At 46.1% G+C, this 19,714-nt stretch overlaps 1 protein-coding gene across 1 annotated transcript in view; it reads right to left on the bottom strand.

Annotated features, from left to right (window-relative positions):
- The window catches only part of LOC147747364 (interleukin-12 receptor subunit beta-2-like), a 710,479-nt gene that overhangs the window by 79,806 nt on the left and 610,959 nt on the right, over positions 1 to 19,714 (bottom strand). The window lies entirely within an intron of this gene.

Here is a 19,714-nt window from a genome sequence, read left to right as displayed (position 1 = left end):
TGCACTCCATTAGCAACTCACAAGCTCATAACATTCAACTACCACACTGAAAAATAAGGTAAACACTAAGTGCATAAATAAATTCAAAACTTTCATGGAACAGTCCTGCAGATTGAACCACCTTAAAGTGCTTCTACTTGGATAGATTAGGCAACAGATAGAGAAAGGGTGAATAGGAAGCAAGACTGTTGGCTAATGGACCACGGTCCATTTCGCATAGGTAAACAGGTAACTCTCAGGGTACCTTGTATAATTTTTGTTAGTTTGAACAGAGCAGTACAGCAATACTAGGGAAAACATAAGAGGAGATATTACCTTTACCAGTCCAACCAAACCACAATATATTTTGGAAATAAAAAAAATAAAGGTCCTACCCAGGTTTAGGTATAAAGACAAGCTGTTAAAAAAAAAGACTTCAGAAATGTTAAAATGCAAGATCAAGGGATCAAAGGCTACGGCAAAAACAAATTTGAAATAAGAGACTTATGCAGATCTGGATAACAATTAAAGCCTAAGGGCCAGATGTAGGACGGCAAATACCGGTCGGTAACGGCCGATTTCGGCCTTTACCGACCGGTATTTGCAGATGGAGATGTAGGGGCCTGAAAAATTTACCAAATTTGTATATTTACAGACTCTGTAAATTTACCGAATCGGTAAAATACCGAATCAGTATATTTACCGAATCGGAAAATCTACATGTAGGTGGCACTGTAATCAGTGCCACAGGCCCTTACCGATTCGTTATTTACCACCAAATACTATTTGGTGGTAAATAACGAATTCCTGTGTACATGCACATCTGTGCATGTACACCTGTGCCATGTGGCACACATATATGCCCTAAGGGCATGTGTGTGTGTCACATGGCACACAAGCCAAAATCAGGGGTGCAACAGGGTGTCAAAGTGACACCCTGTCCCCCTTGCAAATTCTGTATTTTTACCGAATCGGTATTTACCGATTTGGTAATTAACATTGATTCCTATGGGCCTCAAGGCCCATAGGAATCAATTACAATTACCGAATCAGTAAATACCGATTCGGTAATTACAGAATCCTACAGAATCGGTAAAAAATACCGAATTTTTAACTACATCTCATTTACCGAATCTAGAATACCGAATCGGTAAAATTCGGTATTTTAGTGTCAGTAAATGAGAATTACCTACATCTAGCCCTAAGTGAATAGTTTGTTTATCATCAGTGTCCACTTGTGAAAGCTGAACATTGAAGCTGCTCATTTAATGGATAGCAGTCAACCCTTGGAAGACCAGACAGAAGGGCTGGTGGAAGGTCATTTACCTTGGGCTGACGCTGCTGCTCTGATGGAAATGCTGTAGAAAGTTTCAAAGAGGTCCACACGCTTTAGCAAAACCTGGAAAAACATTAGATTGGGATCCAAAGCTCAGCCTACATGACAAAACTATTCCCCACAACCATACAGTTCGGCACACTCCTTCCTTGTCACGCACTTTAACAAGCCACTCTCTGCAGCTGATATGTATTTACTTTCTATATGCACAGAGCACGAAAAGACAGTTCCAGGTCATGTTCATGGAGACAATTTCCAAACTGGTTACCCTTTCCTGTGCAAGCAAGCAAACCCCTGATCTGGAAGAGGAACTCTGAAGCTGTCATGCAAGGGAGGATGGAGTGAGAACACATGCTGGACTAACTACAAGTCCTGACTCTCTCTATCTTCTTTGCACATGCCCCAAATCTGTGACTCCATGTAAAGCTTGGCTTAAGCCTACATCAGATGCCAATTCAACAAGGTAGTGTGACATTTTGATATGCTCGGTTCCTGGATTTTGTTCTACACACTACTTTTTGTTCATCTCTTTCAAATGTTTTTGCCTGTCCTATTGTGCATAGATGAGGGTTTTTTCCTGAGAAAAGTTGCAAAATCTGAAATTATGTATAATCCTTTCCTTATCTCTTCTCCAGGGTGGTTCCTTCTCCATCTACTCTATAGAACAACGCTCTTCACTGGGTCTCTCACCACTTCCACCTGTAGTGGAAGCTGGACGTTTTCAAACAAACAGAGCTAATCTTTAAGCATAGTATGCTCGAAAGAAGTAGTTGCTTTCATGGCCATTTATCTCCAAGTGCTTCTGGCCTTAAAGGTGTTTACCAAAGCTATTGACTTCCCCAGCAGCCCTGGAGTTATTTCCGGACCACAGGGTTTTCTTAAATCTACACAACACAGCTTTAGATGCAGACTCAAAAAATCTTCAGGACTGGCTTTTCAGCAAACAGTTGACATATTATAAGGCTCTTTGTGGTCAGTGACTTTCTCTCGGTCCAGGAGCGTTCACAGCACACAGACCTTTAAGCACGCTCCTTCCAGCATGTGTGTCATCCGGGTCAAACAGGTTTAAGCAGCTCTGAAGGGGCAGGCAATGAAATTGTATTGTCCAGTTCCGGTCCAAAGTCCTGTAGATTTAAGTCATTGTTCAGAACATTCTTTTAGTGTTCCCTTGGGTGGTAGCAGACATTCGCCTTGCATAGAATACTGAGATATGTATTTATCTTCAGCTCTACAAGCAAGTTCTAAAGTGCCAGTGGGTCAAGGAAGCCTTCCTAAAAGGAATACGTGTATGCTATTGGTGGACCACTCAAAGCCAATCTATGAAAACTTCTCAGACCCCACTCCCAGTTTTAGTCCCTGTGTCTAATGCATTCTCTCTTTTACCGAGTACTTTCCAAGATGGTATTGTAGAACTCTGCTACTATGGGGCTCTTTTGTTCTTCCCAGCCCCACCTACTGTCAACCTGTCCAGCCAGCCCACTTCAAAGGGCCTCTAGCCATTCTTGACGACACAGTTCTAGTAACCCATGTTGAATGTTGGTCACTGCATGTCAAGAGTTCTTTCCATTACCAAATGTCAATGAGGACGCTCTCCTAGTTGTTGTTCTCTCTCATTTTTCTGGGTAGTGAAACCCCTGCTGAATGTTGGAGGCAATGGATGTCAGGAGAGGTTTGCATTACCATATGTCAAGGGAGAAGCTCTCCCAAATGCTGTTCTTCCCCATATTTCTTTTAAGATGACCTAGTAAAGATGGGTCAAGATAAGAACTGATCTGACTCTGTGGCAGAAGGAAAAATAGGGTGCTTAGAGGACTTCAGCTAATGCATGAATCTCTAAGTTTACTGTAATGTGAGTAGATGCTCATCTCGCAATGCATACAACTATATTGAATAACATTAATCTCAAAATATTTTGAGTTTATCAAATCAGATTACATTTGAGATATCATTTTGATGTTGGTTGCATTTCCTAGAATTGGGACACAAATAGTGAAGTAACATTGGTAGTTAAAAGAGAAATGTGTGCAGTGAAAGCTGTCAGCTACCTGTGCAGCAATAAGTAACTTGTAAAGCGGCTCTAGGGGAATCATATCTTGCACCCTAGCTTTTCATACCTAACCCCACAGCATTACAATACTGCTTATTTACAAGGAGAGAATTATTAATATTATAAAATTCCAAGTGGCAGCTAGTGATTGCCTAGGCCTATGTTAGCACAATGAAACTAGAGTTCCAAATCAAGAGAACCAAAAGGAAAAAGGAAAAAAAAAAGATTTATTTTCCCAAAGGTGACTTTTCCTGCACTTAGACTTGGTGTTGATATTCAGATAAGTTCTCAGAGCAAGATCTGAGTTCTGTCAATTGTCTGCCACATTCAAGCCATGTTCAAGCTGTTTTAGGGCTTTTACATGGGTAAATCCAGCATTGTTATGTTTCTCTTCTATGAGTGGATATGTGTGTAAGGGAGGTGCTTTGAACATGTGTGCCATTAGTTAGGTACATGTGGTCCTAGGACTTCTTCCCAGTTACCAATCTATCTTTGGTACTCGGACCCGCTTTGGGATGATTTCTAGCTAGCCTCTAATGCAAAAAGTTGGCCTAGCTGAGAATGGAACTAATACTATGCTTCACTTTTACCAGTGAATATTTTGGGGAGAGTCACATTAATAGTCCAATGTCTAGGAACCACAGATGGATTTCACACATCAAAAATAATTTTACTGTCTCAATTGGACAGACAATGGTGGTGGCGGTTTAAATTTAGGAACAGCCATTTTGTTTGGAGTCACTTACTTTTGAAAGGTCTATGGTCATATATGATGCAATGTCCGACATATAGGTTTCGAATTCCCAGAGCTATTTTTCCTCACATGTTACACATTTTCACTTTCATCAGTGCATAGGGCAGTAAAGGAGGTCAAGCCCACCTTGGTCTTCAAGAGATGATGGAGGTAGATGCTAAGGGGAAATATTGATATGGATGCTTCTTGTGGGGATTTACAAGACTTTGACAGGGCTGGAAAGGGCCTGGTGTACACCAAGGATGTTTATTAAACAGGTTCCAAAACCCTACCCTCCCTGGACTTTACTTGGACTAGATCCCCAATGGGTAAAAGCCCTTGTGGCTAAGGCTCCTGCCTCTTCTGGAGCTTCACTCTCATTATCCAGCTCCTCTGTGCCTCTTCACTCTGTGACTTGATTATCTGCCGCTCACTCGTTGCTCTTCTTCCATTAACTGTTTGCTCAATTGTGCATGTTTTGCTCTTTTCTATCACTCCTTGCTCTTCTTTGAACTCTTTGCCCTTTTTCTCACTCTGCGCTCTCTTTTTCACTCTTTTGCCCTTTTTTGTCACTCTTTGCTCATTGTTGCACTCTTTGCTCTTTTTGCAATCAGTGTTCTCCTTTTCACTCTTTGCTCTTTCTCACTTCTGTTGCGCTTCTTTTGCCCCGACATCTCTGGGTGCCCAGTTTTCCTAACTCCTGCACCTCTGCCCTCCTCCCCAGCTCCTAAATTGCTTCTTCCTGCACCAAGCTTCTTTCCCTGTGCTCCCACCAAGTCCAGCCCATAGCCCCTGTACTTCACCATCCTAGGACCTGCTTAATGGTGGCAAGCCCTTCTGTGTCCATCTGTGCCTTTCCCACACCCAGCACCACAGTTCCTGGTCCTTCTGCCCCCCACACTACTCTGCCATTTTCCATTGATATCCTAACGTGGGACACCCATTCCCACACTGCTGCTGCACCGCACAACACAGAAGGAGCTTTCACTTGCACCCACTGCTGCTTTGCATGCAGCGTCACCCACCATTACCACACCTCCTACATAAAATGCACATAGCACACCTTCCGCTCCTGCCTACAAACACGCACCACAAGGTGAACTATCATGCTTGCTTCTCAACAGCCTCTTTCCCAGCAAGCACCTCACGGAAATCTGGGACATCCTTTTGCCTCAGACCGCCTCTTCCTTACGCAAACATGGCTTACCACCGAATCAGCACCCAACATCGCCACAGCCATCCTGGCAGGGTACAAGCTCATGTGGCAGGACTGCAAACACCTAACAGGAGGAGGAATTGCAATTCTATTCAAAGCATCTGTCATCTGCACAACAACTTCAGAGAACGCAAAACTCCTACATGGGGCAGCTGCTTATTAAACTGCAAATCTCAGTAACCTACACTTGAACGGAACCCTCATCTATCAACAACCAGGACCATGAACTACTTTCACCAAAGACATTACAGACGTCGTTGCTACCCCTCACCATCGACTCAACTTCACCCTGGAAGATAGGAACAACACCAACTGAACCTCGTTCCTTGAAAGCCTTGGAAACCTCAGACTGGTACAAATCATCACTGGATGCACACACTCAGCAAGACACACCCTCAACCCAGTTTTTGCTGCCTTCAACTGCATCAAAATCACCACAACCACATCACTCACCTGGACTAATCACGCCATCATCAAGTTCAAAATCAGTATCCCTTGCAAATCAAAATCCACCACCAAATGCCTGGCCAGGTGCAGGTTGAGCAGCATTTTGGAATCCAAGTAGTCCAACACCCTGCGCCAGAACCAGCCAAACCCCACTGATGACATAAAAGGTGACATCAAACAGCTTGACGAGTGCATCACGAAATGCGCCGACTCCGTGCCCCACACAAAAACACAATTCACAAATAAGGATCCAGAATCAGGCTAGTTGGTACATTGAGGAACTCCCCACAACCAAACAACACTGCAAATAACTGGAAAGAAAGTGGAGAACAAGCCATGTGAGACATTACCACCAGCAGATCAGAGAAACCAAGAAGAAGGCCCTAGTGAAGCGCATAGTCAGCAGTTCCTATAACTGTAAATAAATCTTCGTGATCATCAAAGACTTCACCTCACCAGCTTCTACCTCGAACAGCATCACCCCCTCTCAAGAGCTATGCAATAACCTTTTGGAATTCTTCAGCAACAAAATCAAAATTATCTACAACTTTAACCCTCAACCGAAACCCTGCACCCTCACCTGCAGGCTACTCACAAATAACCACAGAAACTCTTTGAGAACCTAGGAAATAATCACCACAGAAGAAACAGTCAACATCCTGAGGACTATCCACTCTGGGGCACGGACAGAACCTTGCCTCCACCATATCTACAACATGGGCACCTCTCCAATCAGAGAAGTACTCCTTCACATCCTGAACAACTCCATCACCACTGCAACATACCTGGTTGCCTGGAAACACACAATGGTCAACGCAATGCTAAAGAAACAATTGGCAGAGCCTACCCAACTAGCAAACCACTGCCTGATCTCCCTTCTACCCTACCCATCCAAGATCATAGAGAAAACCATCAAAAAGCAACTTGCTCATTACCTCAACACACAGCAACTCCTAGATACCATACAATCAGGTTTCCGGTCCAACTAAGGTGCTGAGGCAGCCCTCATCGCAGCAGTACACAACATCATTTTGAAGCTCGACTATGGAGAAACAGCGGCCCTCATACTACTTGATCACACAGCAGCCTTCAATACAGACCCCCAAGATCAGAAGACTACATGAAACAGGCATCCAAGGACGTGGTCTCAACTGTATCTGTTCTTTCCTTACAGGTAGAATACAAAAAGCGAGCTTGTCACTTTACACGTCAGAAGCCAAGAACATCATCTTTGGAGTCCCCCAAGGATCCTCCCTCAGTCTGGTCTTATTCAACATATACATGAACCCATTGGATGACCTCTTCAGATCACACAACATCAACATACTTTCCTTTCTTGAAGACACCCAAATGATACTCTCCCTGTCGGGCTAGACACCCACAACAAAACCAACTTCATCACCTGCATGATCTCAGTAGCTACCTGGATGATATGCATCTGGCTGAAACTCAACACAGACAAAACTGAAGTGGTGATCTTCTGAAGGAAATTGTCTGCTTGGGACTTTCCTTGGTGGTCATCAGGCCTCAGCCCCACACCTAACCCCACCACCCACATCAGAAATTTAGGAAATAGCTTGGCCAACAAGCTCAACATGGCATCCCAGGCAAACACAGTGACCTCCACCTGCTTCTACACCCTGATAATACTGTGAAGGATCTTCAGGTGGCTACCAGAGAACACTAGGAAAATGCCCTCATTACCAGCAATCTTTACTAAGGTAACACACTCTATGCTGAATCACCAAGAAGCTCCTGAGAAGACTCCAAATCATCCAAAATGCCACAGAAAGACTCATCCTCAGCCTACCTCACTGCACACAAATCACCCCAGCAAGACTCATCCTCAGCCTATCTCACTGCACACACACCACCCAAAACATCACTCCATACCACAGAAACCTCTAATGGCTCCCCATACACAAACAAACTCAGTTTAAACTTCTCTCAAGCCCACATACAAAGCACTACACAACATTTGCCCAGCCTACCTCAACAGCCATGTACGCTTCCACCTATCTTCCAGGCACCTCAGCTCAACCAGTCTTTCACTAGCGCACATACCCACATCCACTTAATCAAAACCGGAGGCCGCGCTTCCTATTACATCTCCCCCAAAGCGTGGAACAACCTCTCGCATCATATCCGGGTCTCCTCATCGCTTCTCAAGTTCTGAAGGAAGCTAAAGACCTGTCTCTTTCAACAAACTCACCAGGGAGACATCCATCTCCCTACGTGCAAAGTACCTGAATACCCTCATGGGTAGCTAAAACATAACATACCTTAGCTGATAGACATGGCATCTTTGGCGTGGTTTCTCCTGACTTTTTTGCCTCTGCCTCCTGTATTTTTGACACTGTGCTGGATTTCCTTTTTGCTGGTTTAGATGCTTTGGGCACTTTGCCACTGCTGATCAGTGTCAAAGTGCAAATGCTCCCTGGGTGAATTGCTATTATGATTTGGTTATCCATGATTGGCAGATTTGTTTCATCAGTAGGCCCCTAGTAAAGTGCACTGAGTTCTCTCAAGGGCCCCAAAACAGTTCCCAGGGAAAGGAGTCCCAGCCCCCCAAGCCAACACTAAGCTGGCCCCTAAGGGCAGGCGGGACAACATGGGTCCCCCACCTGCTTTCACTGCAATGAGGTGGGACACGTTGCCCCTAAGTGCCCCAACAAAATCCCAAGCACCCACTGGTGCTCCGACACCAGGTTTAGTAAGTGTAGCTTTGGGGGAGGAATCAATTTCCAGTGAAGGGGAGGGACAAACAGTATTGACCCTTGTCTCTTTAGGAGACCGAGAGATGGTCCAGGAAACCTACCTGCCTCAGAACACTAAAAAATACGGGCAGTGGGTGACCATCAATGGGAGGAGGGTGGAGGCTCTGAGAGACACAGGAGCCAGTGTGACATCTGCAAGGTGTCAGTGGGTGACTGAAGAGCAGGTTTATTCCCAATGCACTTCACCCAGTAGTGTCAGCCGACAACTCAGTGCGCCTCTGGAAAGTGGCGCAGGTTCTCTCTCTTATTATTATTTTTTTGCATATTTATATAGCGCAAACTCGAACTGAAGGTTTTGGAGCGCTTTACATGAGCACCATATTTACATTACACATTCAGGCACGGGGCAATTAAGTGATTTTCCCAGAATCACAGGATGTGGACGCGACCCCGAGGCTCGAACCCTGGTTTTCAGCACCAAAGTCGTCAGGTCTCAGGTCTCTTGAAGGTTGTTGTGAGTCCATCCATGCCTGTTGACTGTCTTCTAGGCAATGACCTGGAGAGTTCTCCATGGAAGGAGGTGGAACATCAGGCTCATCTGGAGATGGTGGATCTGTCTGAGTGGGTCTGTGTGACCACTCGGTCCATGGCAGCCAGGAGGGCTGATTCAGCAGACCTGGAGCATGAAACAGTGGCCCAGGTGCCTGCCAGAAGAGAATGAGCAGGGGGTGTGGGAAACCAGCCCCAGCCGTTCCCACGGTCCAGGAAGGAGCAGCACCTGAGTAGGATGCCCTAGAGCCTACAGGGGAACAGGTGGCCAAACTGGGGGACCTACCTGAGCTGACCCATAGGTAGCAAGAAGGGGGCCCCTCCCGGGAGGAGTTCTGCAAGGCACAGATGGAATGCCTTTCTCTCATTGGTGTGTGGCATCAGGCTGCAGAACAGGCAGTAGGTAGCGAGTCCATGGATCATCTCATTTACTGGGAAGATGGGTTACTTTATAGTGAGCCTAAGGTCGCTGAGCCCGGTGCAGCCCGTGTGCTGGTGGTACCCTAGTGCTTCAGGGCCTTCCTACTGGGTCTGGCTCATGACGTGCCTCTCGCAGGACATCTGGGGCAGGACAAGACCTTCCAAAGGCTTGTCACCCACTTTTATTGTCCCCAGATGAAGGAGCACATTGGTACATTTTGTATGACTTGCCAGACTTGTCAAGCAAGTGTCAAGAATGGCGGGAAGTGCAAGGCACCCCCCAACACTTTCCTGTGGTGAGCACCTCTTTCGAGTGGGTGGGCATCGACATTGTGGGGCCACTGGACCCCAAGACAGCCTTAGGCAACAGTTTTATCCTGGTCTTAGTGGATCACGCCACCTGGAAGCTGTCCCTCTCCGGACAATCACAGCCCCCGTGGTGGGCCATGCATTGATGGGGATCTTTTCCCGTGTGGGGTTCCCCAGAGAGGTAGTCTCCGACCGGGATTCCAACTTCATCTCTAGGTACATGAAGTCTTTGTGGGAGAAGTGTGGGGTAACTTATAAGTTCACCACTCCTTACCATCCTCAAGGAAACGGGTTGGTTGAGAGATTCAACCAAACTCTGAAAGGTATGATAATGGGCCTTGCGGAGCCCATGAGACAGTAGTGAGACGTCTTTTTACCATGCCTGTTGTTCGCCTACAGGGAGGTGCCCCAGAAGTCCCTAGGGTTCAGTCCCTTTGAGCTCCTGTATGGCCACCCTGTGAGAGGGCCTCAGTCTCAGTCTAGTGAAGGAGGGTTGGGAGAAATCCCCTGGTAAGACCCCCGAGATGTGTTCAGCTACATGCTGGCCTTCTGCAACCAGACACAACGCTTCAGGAAACTCGCTCGGTGAACCTGGAAGCTAGCCAGGAAGAAATGAAAAGATGGTACGACCAGAATGCCACTCTGGTCGAATTTCAACCTGGGCAGAAGGTGTGGGTGACGGCACCAGTGGAGCCTTGTGCACTCCAAGACAAGTGGACTGGGCCATCGAAGGTGGTGGAGCGCAAGAGCGATGTACCCTATCTGGTTGACTTACAGACTCCCAGAAACCCTTTGAGGGTCCTACATGTGAACCACCTCAAACCCCACTTTGAGAGGTCTGATGTGACAATGCTCCTTGCTACAGATGTTGGGATGGAAGAGGATAGTGACCCTCTTCCTGACCTCCTGTCAGCCAAGGAGCAAGATGGGTCAGTGGATGGAGTGGTCCTCTCGCCCTACCTGACCCCAGAACAGCAGACGGACTGTCGCCAGGTGTTGGGTCAGTTTGCCTCCCTGTTCTCCCTGACCACAGGAGTCGCCAATTGGTGCGTCCATGATGTAGACACTAGAGATAGTCTACCTGTGATGCAGAAATACTACAAGGTAGCTGACAAGGTCAGTGCCAGCATCAAGGAAGAGGTTTCCAAGATGTTGGCGCTAGGGGTAATTGAGCCCTCCAGCAGTCCATGGGCTAGCCCAGTGGTCTTAGTACCAAAAGCTGCTGCACCCGGTGCCCTCCAGAACTCCGGTTTTGTGTGGACTGCCGTGGGCTCAATGCTGTCACCAAAACTGACTGACACCCCATCTCAGAGCTGATGAGCTTGTGGTCAGGTTGGACGCTGCCCAATACCTCAGTACATTTGACGTAACATCTGGGTACTGGCAGGTTGCCATAACTGAGGGGGCGAAGGAGAGGTCTGCGTTTTGAATGCCAGAGGGGCACTTCCAGTTCTGTGTCATGCCTTTTGGGTTGAAAAACGCCCCTGCCATGTTCCAGAGACTGGTCAACCAGGTACTGTCAGGGCTGGATGAATTCAGCGCCGCTTACCTGGATGATATTGCTGTGTTCAGCTCCAGTTGGGAGGAACACTTGCAACACCTCTGCAAAGTGTTGAAGGCTCTGCAAAGGGCAGGCCTCACTATCAAGGTCAGTAAGTGTCAGATAGGGCAGGGATCTGTGGTGTACTTGGGACACCAGGTAGGGAGCGGCCAGGTGGCGCCCCTACAGGTGAAAATTGATACCATTCTGGCTTGGGAGCCCCAAGACCCAGACAGAGGTGAGAGCCTTCCTAGATCTCACCGGGTATTACAGAAGATTTGTCAAGGGGTGTGGCACCATTGTTGCCCCCTTGAATTGGACCGATGCCTGTCAAACTGCTTTTGATGTCCTGAAGACTGCCATGTGCACAGCACCTGTGCTCAAGGCGCCTGATTTCTCCAGTGAATATGTAGTGCAGACAGATGCTTCAGAGCATGGTTTAGGAGCGGTGCTCTCACAACTGAACAACGAGGGCTTGGATCAACCTGTAGCTTTCATTAGTAGGAGGCTACTTCCCAGGGAACAGAGGTGAAGTGCAATTGAAATGGAAGCTTTTGCTGTGGTCTGGGCTCTGAAGAATCTGAGGCCCTACCTGTTTGGGACTCACTTCCGGGTTCAGATAGACCAAAGGCCCCTCATATGGTTAAAGCAAATGAGGGGTGAGAACACAAAACTGTTGAGGTGGTCCATCTCCCTACAGGGAATGTACTTACACCGCCCTGGTACAGAACACGCCAATGCTGATGGTCTGTCCAGGTTTTTCCGCCTTAGTGAGGAGAACTCCCAAAAGGGTGGGCAGTTCTCCCCACTTTCAGCTGGAGGGGACACGTGTTAGACCTGACATCTTTGGAGTGGTTTCCCCTTACTTTTTTGCCTCTGCCTCCTGTATTTTTGACACTGTGCTGGATTTCGTTTTTGCTGGTTTAGATGGTTTGGGCACTTTGCCACTGCTGATCAGTGTCAAAGTGCAAGTGCTCCCTGGATAAATTACTATTATGATTGGTTATCCATGATTGGCATATTTGTTTCATCAGTAGGTCCCTAGTAAAGTGCACTGAGTGTGATAGGGCTTGTGATTCAAATGCTACTAGTGGGCCTGCAGCACTGATTGCGCCACCCACATGAGTAGCCCTAAAATATTTGTCTCAGATCTGCCACTGCAGTGCCTGTGTGCAGTTGCTAACTGCCATACTGACCTGGCCAGTGTCCCCACTGGCCAGGCCTAACCATTCCCTTTCTGTGCACATTGGACAGCCCTCTGGAAGGCCCAAGGTACCCCCCTGGGCAGGGTGCAGTATATGTGAAAGGTAGAGCATGTCCTAGTGAGGGTAACATGGTCTGATAGTGAAATACTGCCAATTTTGTTTTTCACTATTGAAAGGCTATCTTGCCCATAGGCTAGAATGGGGAATGCTGTGTATATAGTTAACCTGCATATCTTCCCATAGGAGCAAGTTAGAAAATTGAAGTCTGGTATCCCTGAACCCAGAATTTAATAACCCATCTTTTAGGAAGGATGGTTTTTAAATCCTGTGTTCGAAAACAGCACTTTTAGAAAGTTGCTGTTTTATTATCTGACCTGTCTGTGTGCCTCTGCCTGTTTGTGAAATGACTGTCTGGTTTGTGAGTGACAGGGGCTGGGGTGGCTCCGGGAGGCTGGGTGAGTCAGCACTAGGCTGAAAAGCTCCATCTGCATCTTGAGTGGTGGGAGGGTATAGCACTTGGGCCTGAATAGGGCTGTGCCAGCCTTCCACAATGCTGGCTCCACCTCCTGCTGGGCGGCTGATGACCCTGCCTTTCTCTCTCAAAGGAAGAAGGTGTCCACTGGCAGGAAGCACCCAGAACTGGTTTGGACCGGGCTCAGAGCCCTCCTGCACAATGGGATCAAATACTTTATGGGGTATAACTACAGGAGCCCAAACCCCTGAACTTTGTATCATCCTGGAATCAAGAAGGAACCTCTGCGAAGGAGAAAAGCTGGAAGACTGAAGAGGAATGGCTGACCTGCTGTGTGTTTGTAGGCTGACCTGCAGTTGCTATTCTGTGAAGGAGAGGGGAAGGATTTTTCTGTTACTGTGTCCCATTCTTGAAAAGATCTCCAAGGGCCTGAGGCGAGCTGGCCTCCTGCTAAGAAGTCCCAGGAACAAAAGGACATTACCCCCAGGTTCCCCCCTGAATCTGCTGTGTGAGTTCTGACATGCCTAGAGTGCTTGATCCAGTTGTGGGGCCTCTGGAGGTTGTTTCCTATTGTTTGGGGAGCTGGAAAAGAAGAAGAGAAGAAGATCTTCAATTATGCACGCATCGTTTGCTTGCGGAGCGCATTGTTGACAGTGCGAGAAAATTCCCGTAGCCGCGACGATCGTCGCAGCGCCTATTGCTGCTGCAAGACCCGATGCGTCGCTTGCTTGTGGGGTGCATCGCCCCGGTGCTGGAAGAATCCTGTCGCTGCAAACATCGTCGCAGAATCTGTGGTCGCTGCGAGAGCCGATGCACCACTTGCCTGCGGAACGCATCAGGTCACTGCGAACATCGTCGCAGAGTCCAGCACCAACGCATTGAGGGGCCGTGACAGAAGAGGATCAACGCTGCGCCGCGCATCGCCGCTGCACTGAATATCTTCGCCACCCCGGAGATCGTCGCATCGTACCTGTGCGAGATGCTTCCTACCGGTGAAGCTGCAAACCGGAATCCATACAAGGTATCGCATCACCCCCCATACAGAACGGATTCGACGCAACCCGCCCGCTGAGTGCAGCGGGATTGTCGCATCACCTCCTCAGGGCCTAAGGAGTGACGCATCGCTTGTTTTCTGACACTGCCGCTCTGAACTTTTGTCACACCACAGGTACTTTGGTCTACAAGTGAAGCAACTGTGGATTATTTTGGTGCAAACCCTTGAACTCTTCTTAAAGACTTATTTTGGAACAGTGTATGTTGGATTTTTGTCGTTTTTGTCTTGTGTAGTTTAGATACAGATACTTTATTTTTCTAAACTGTTGTGGAGTCCATTTGTAGTGTGTTCACTGTGTTACTGTGAGTGTTAGTACAAATACTTTACACATTGCCTTTGATAAGCATGTCTGCTCGTGCCAAGTTACCAAGGGGATGAGCAGAGGTTATCCAAAGTGTGTATCCCCCTTACCCTGACTAGAAGTAAGGGTCCCTATTTGGGCATTGGTACCTACCTCTGCCAACTAGAGACCCCCAGGTCTAATATTAGAATAGCATAGCGTAGTCTAGTGTAACCTAACATAACATAACATAACATTGGAAGGAGAAGGGTGAACGAATAGACAGAGGTATCTGTGACATCTTCCTACTAGCCTCAACTTTGAAGATGTGATGAAATAGGATTTTTTTTCTGCAGTGGCATGCTGTTGAACGTGCAACTAAAAAGCATGCTTCTCCCTCATCAGTGGCTTCAAGCTCATTATGTCTACATTTTAAGGAGCAGTATTTCAATTCTCTATGGTAGAAGTAGAATTTAGTGGGTCATCATATTCGAGGACAGCAACTTGATCTTGGAGTTAAGGAACCACAGGTTTTTTTTTTAATCTTGGAGGTGGTGCATTGGTAGGCCTAGAATCCATTTGAAAGGGAATCTTATGTGCATTGTAAATGAAATATGAATGTGCAATCACACCACAAGCAGGTTCAATAAACCAGGAAACCTTCATTTTACAAATATAGCTATGCTTATAAGAAACTTCCTGTCCATTTGCAAGAGATGTACATACGGACAGAGTAAAATCTGCGGGCCGCAGACATCTGAGAAGATTGCAATGCCGTCCTATAGAGTGTGATCACAAAGTATGGAAAGTGCCTAAACAAAACAAAATTTCAACAAAAAAATTTAATTTCAGAGAGGGAGCTGGATCTTTAATGTGCAAGGTCGGTTTGGTCCGATACCCAATGTCACACACATAATGTGTCTCCCCTGTTTTTTTTGTCATAACATTTATCCCAGCAAAAGGCATTGTGATACAGATGAGAGGTGCTTTGTGGTATCTGTACATCTCACTTAATAACAAACTATCTAGCCACCATCTTGGGACCCCCATAGAATACAAATATTTGAAGCTCTGATTTGTAAATATAGCACAAATGGCATCCCTCACTGGAAACTTTAAAACTCACCTACCCAATAATGTACCCGCTAAAATCAATTTCACCCTAAAGAAGCTCTCAGGTCGCTGAAAAGAAAAGATCTCACTTGTGTTTTTCGTATGCAATGTTGAATGTCCTGTGTGTATTATTGCAATTTATCAAAGTAATTATATGATGCATGATGCTGAATCACATTCATTATTTGAGTGTTTTTTGTTCAGCACTAACCAGGTGTTGGGGTGCTACTAGACAGGGTACCAGATGATCTCAAGTGGGGAGATAGGTGTACAAAATAATGAGTCAAGGGCGTACATCACGATGGGTTAGCAATTAAATGTCATGAGCGATCTATTGTTAAGAATGATCTGGTCTAACAAAATTCGGAAGTTGTGTAATCCGAACAAAGTTTAAGCAAAGTCTTAGTAAGAATCATATACCTGATTTGAAGGAATTAATACTGATGCCAAGATCAGCTCAAAAATTACTTTTAAAAAGAGAAATTAAAGAAAATGATATTAGAATAGATATTGAGGAATCAAGAGCATACACAAATAGTAGATATATCATGGAAACGTATACTTTGCAGCACCAACCATATATGTGAGATGCATTAGTGCAACTAAAGAAAATAAAGCCTTCTTGCAATTTATGTTGTTTCATCTGCCTTTTAAACAAGTTGATGGATCCTAGAATCAACCGAAAAACCTAATTTGTCGACTATGTAATCTGGATCAAGAGTCACTGGAACACATATTTTGTTTATGCCCAGAACTCTTTGACATACGGAGGAAATACTCAAGAACAATCATCGGTGCAAAAACGAAAAAGAACAATTTCGGATGCAATTTCTTTCTGCTTTAGCGGCACTTCGCACAATTATGTAGGACATATCACTACATTTTTAGAACTGACTGAAAAGTTATATGAGATGAAAATTAATGGATACATTGCATCATTCCCATGTCAAAAAGTATCTTCTTTATTTCTGTATGTTTGAGAATTTTATTGCATATGGGTATATGGAAAACTTAAAGAATATATTTTAGCACTCACTCACATAGAGACTGGTGTTTTATAGTCATTATGGCTGATATCAATGGATTATGAGAGTGACAAATTCAATAGGTTGGCAGGATGTGTATTGGACTTTTGGTTTTGCACATTTGCTGATTGACTTTCACAAGTCTCTATTGTTAACAGATTGCCTTGCAGTGGCGGCTGGTGTCATTTGCAAGTGGTAGGGCGTAAAAGTTGTTGCTGAGGGGTGTGTCGCGTGAATTTGAAAATAAGTGGGAAAATAGTGCATTTTAAAGTACATTTGATGAAGCAAGATGGTTTATAAAGCAATTGTGACAGAGTACACTTGGAATATTGAAACATTAAAAATACTCCATACTTACAGAATTAAAATTTCTTAATTATTGATCGCAATGGCAGGTTACAAATAACATTACAGCAACAACAGAATATTTAAGACATCGGCGACAGCAAGTGCGAGTAATAACAAACTGTAGGAGTACAAGAGAGACAAAAAAATCACGAGAGGCAGTTCTGCTGAGGATGGTGCACTTAGTGACACGTAATGATGGTGACAGCGGAGACTTGCTGTGGTGATAGAGTGATTATGCCGCTGTAGTATATTGATTCACTGCGTGAATCTGTAAATATCGTAACACAGAGGATCTCTGTGTTAACCTAGGCCATGCAGTCTAAATTAGGGGCACAGAGTCGCTGTTTTAACTGGGGGTGCCTCGTCAACCACAGCAGAGGACCATAGATTCCCACACATTTTTTAAAGGATTAAGGCATTAATGGAAACAAGGCGCTTAGTAGGTCGGGCGGGGGAGGGGGCGCCTGAATATTTCATTTTTAAACACAGGCGAGTCGACACGGAAAAGCTCAGGGCTAATGACCAGCCTCGCAATAGCTTCTGGAACTACGCACTGATAGGTTTGCTCCTGAAGCGTTATGTACGTCAGTGAGATTATAATGTTCATAGGGCCTAACAACCCCTCACTTATATCACAACATCACTTTTCTCGACACTATCTGGTCCTGAATTTGAAACCACCTAATTAGTTTCTCTGCTCCTCGTCCGCATAGCGCAATATGATTTCATGGGATGGCATAATTGATCCGGCTGTATTCTCGTTCTTAGTGTCTCCCTGTGCAGTGCGAGTCATGTGCATTCTCACGTTCCATATCCCATAATGCCTGCTTCATGCCTAGCATTACACAGTGTTGTGACATTAACCTTCATAGGCCACAAGTGTTCCATAATATGTGGCATTCGGTCATAAAAATAGTAAGTAACTGACATTCATATGAGCAATGGGAAGTGGAAGTAAAAATAAATATTTCCTGTAAACCAACCAAATCTGTAGTGTATCACATTAATAGGCAGTCACAGGCGGGTGGGTTCGCGCGAGGGAGGGGTAATCTATATTAAATAAAAACTTACTATCTCCAGTCTGTTCCGCAACTGCATCACGCGCCGCACCCTCCTCATCAGGCATGGGGAGATCAAGTGATTTTCCGAGGCAGAATCACAAGTTGTTTGAACCTCCTGTTTTTTGCAATTTTCACCCTGAGTGTGCTGGATATACTCAGACGTGAGTCCCAGGCTCTCCACACCACTGGAGTCAAGCTATCCAGGCTGATGAAGGCTGATAGCCAGAAACCGGTCCTTGGATGCTTGATTCCGGTCTGGGAAAGACATGGCTTGGTAGTTCGGACTGGACTGTTCCCATGAGGCACAGGGTCAGAGCTGATTTTCATATAGCCAGTGTCTAACCCAGGGTGGGGTGGAGAGCAAAAAAGCGATGGATTTAGGCCCAGATCCTTGTACTGGGGTGAATGTATGACATTGTTTTACATTCTGTCCATCAACTGTGTTTTTTGCAATTTTCACCCCGAGTGTGCTGGATATACTCAGACATGAGTCCCAGGCTCTCCACACCACTGGAGTCAAGCTATCCAGGCTGATGAAGGCTGATAGCCAGAAACCGGTCCTTGGATGCTTGATTCCGGTCTGGGAAAGACATGGCTTGGTAGTTCGGACTGGACTGTTCCCATGAGGCACAGGGTCAGAGCTGATTTGCATATAGCCAGTGTCTAACCCAGGGTGGGGTGGAGAGCAAAAATACGAATGGATTTAGGCCCAGATCCTTGTACTGGGGTGAATGTATGACATTGTTTTACATTCTGTCCATCAACTGTGTTTTTTGCAATTTTCACCCCGAGTGTGCTGGATATACTCAGACATGAGTCCCAGGCTCCCCACACCACTGGAGTCAAGCTATCCAGGCTGATGAAGGCTGATAGCCAGAAACCGGTCCTTGGATGCTTGATTCCGGTCTGGGAAAGACATGGCTTGGTAGTTCGGACTGGACTGTTCCCATGAGGCACAGGGTCAGAGCTGATTTGCATATAGCCAGTGTCTAACCCAGGGTGGGGTGGAGAGCAAAAAAGCGATGGATTTAGGCCCAGATCCTTGTACTGGGGTGAATGTATGACATTGTTTTACATTCTGTCCATCAACTGTGTTTTTTGCAATTTTCACCCCGAGTGTGCTGGATATACTCAGACATGAGTCCCAGGCTCTCCACACCACTGGAGTCAAGCTATCCAGGCTGATGAAGGCTGATAGCCAGAAACCGGTCCTTGGATGCTTGATTCCGGTCTGGGAAAGACATGGCTTGGTAGTTCGGACTGGACTGTTCCCATGAGGCACAGGGTCAGAGCTGATTTGCATATAGCCAGTGTCTAACCCAGGGTGGGGTGGAGAGCAAAAATACGAATGGATTTAGGCCCAGATCCTTGTACTGGGGTGAATGTATGACATTGTTTTACATTCTGTCCATCAACTGTGTTTTTTGCAATTTTCACCCCGAGTGTGCTGGATATACTCAGACATGAGTCCCAGGCTCCCCACACCACTGGAGTCAAGCTATCCAGGCTGATGAAGGCTGATAGCCAGAAACCGGTCCTTGGATGCTTGATTCCGGTCTGGGAAAGACATGGCTTGGTAGTTCGGACTGGACTGTTCCCATGAGGCACAGGGTCAGAGCTGATTTGCATATAGCCAGTGTCTAACCCAGGGAGGTGTGGAGTGCAAAAGAACGATGGATTTAGGCCCAGATCCTTGTACTGGGGTGAATGTATGACATTGTTCTACATTCTGTCCATCAACTGTGTTTTTTGCAATTTTTGCCCCCGCCTCATCAGGCCCGGGGAGATCAAGTGATTTTCCGAGGCAGAATCACAAGTTGTTTGAGCCTCCCGCCAAGCCGGCATTACGGGGGGGGAGGCGGG

The sequence above is a fragment of the Lissotriton vulgaris genome, chromosome 1_1 (assembly GCF_964263255.1).
Source record: "Lissotriton vulgaris chromosome 1_1, aLisVul1.2, whole genome shotgun sequence".
NCBI lineage: Eukaryota > Metazoa > Chordata > Amphibia > Caudata > Salamandridae > Lissotriton > Lissotriton vulgaris.
Note: the sequence above shows the minus strand (reverse complement) of the source record. Positions and strands in the feature narration are given on the sequence as shown.